At 40.7% G+C, this 1,498-nt stretch overlaps 1 pseudogene; it reads right to left on the bottom strand.

Annotated features, from left to right (window-relative positions):
- Window positions 1–212: 212 nt before the first annotated feature.
- LOC120610107 (uncharacterized) lies at window positions 213–331 on the bottom strand (annotated as a pseudogene).
- Window positions 332–1,498: the final 1,167 nt, after the last annotated feature.

The following is a 1,498-nucleotide window of genomic DNA, read 5'->3' as shown; positions in this document are numbered from 1 at the left end:
ATGAAGGGTCAGGTTTAGAGTACTTTCACAGTGGTAGCTGGATCTGTTCCCCTGATGGCCCTTTGTCCCTAATTTGTTCCCTGTGGGTCATAGCTATTTCATTAAAAAAAATTTTTTTTTTTAATTTTATTTTTTAGGCGAAGCAACTCTTGGTTGACCTCACAGATTGCAAAGACCTTGTCAGCTTACAATCCCTTATTTTTTATTTTTTACGACTACAGTACCTGGTCTTCCTAGGTGGTCTCCCATCCAAGTACTAACCAGGCCCAACCCTGCTTAGCTTCCAAGATCAGACAGGATCAGCCTTGTTCATGGTAGCATGGCCATAGATGCTATTTCATTTTTAACCTGAAAAAGTGCAAAGAGGACAGACTGCACGATAGGGGTGGAACCATGAGGAAGAAAAGGCTGGTTTTCCTCTTAAGCTCCTCTCTCTGAATCCATTACCTGGTGATCCATCCCCAGTCACATTAGCTATAGCATGGCTCTTACTGTGGCTGGGGGAAAGGGCAGTATACCACATAAGGTAAATCTTTGCTTCCATAAGACCTTTTACCCTTGCGTGTAATCGCTATTCCTTAACACCTCCTTGTGAGTTAAGCTCAGGCTTATTTTTCCAGCTGAGGTTGAGAGATTAAGTGTCTTTATCATTATCAGCTGGGGATATAGGACAATTTGGTCCACTAATCTGTAAACTCAGACATTTCCCAGGAACAGAACATTTTGATGTAAATTGATATTATGAAATAAAAATTTCAGCACCAAATATGGCAGTTTTCACTGTTACCTTCTTGTTGAAATTTAAATTTACTATAATTGGATAGACTATTTTTAGTCAATGAGGAGCAAAATTTTTCAAGATTTTAGATATGCATGTAGAAACCACATATTGCTGACTACAGCAAGAGTGTGGCTTTGTAAATGTGCTTCTGGTCACCAATATTGTAGAGATAATTTAATGAGAATAAAGGTCAGACAGACGTATCATGACGCTTCTGATAAATTTTTATGGTCTTCAGTGACTGAATGCGTGAGTAATGAGTGTTTGTGTTTTTACAGGTTTTACCCAGAAATAATACATCTCTATTTTTCCCCAAACATCCCAGAAATGACCTTAGTTAAAGAAAGTAAAACTGAAGAAGGCTAGAGATACAGGCGCTGCTTCTCTCTGAACGCTGACAGAATTTAATGCTGGCTTTGCACACAAGGTGGCAGACGTGCTCTTGTTAAGATTTGATGATCTAATTCGGAGAGCGACTTTGTCCAGACTGGGACGATATGCTCTCTTAATTGAATAGTCAACCACCGCACCACCCCCGCCCCGCCACCACCACCACACACACACACACACACACACACACACACACACACACACACACACACACACACACACACACACACACAAAGGCCACACAGGATGTTCCCATGGAAAAAGACATCTATTTTGCAATCCACGGGAACATGTTTTTATGTAATTGATGGCTTAGTCAGGGATGCT

This window comes from Pteropus medius, unplaced genomic scaffold, assembly GCF_902729225.1.
Source record: "Pteropus medius unplaced genomic scaffold, Ma_sr-lr_union100, whole genome shotgun sequence".
In the NCBI taxonomy this organism is placed as follows: domain Eukaryota; kingdom Metazoa; phylum Chordata; class Mammalia; order Chiroptera; family Pteropodidae; genus Pteropus; species Pteropus medius.
Note: the sequence above shows the minus strand (reverse complement) of the source record. Positions and strands in the feature narration are given on the sequence as shown.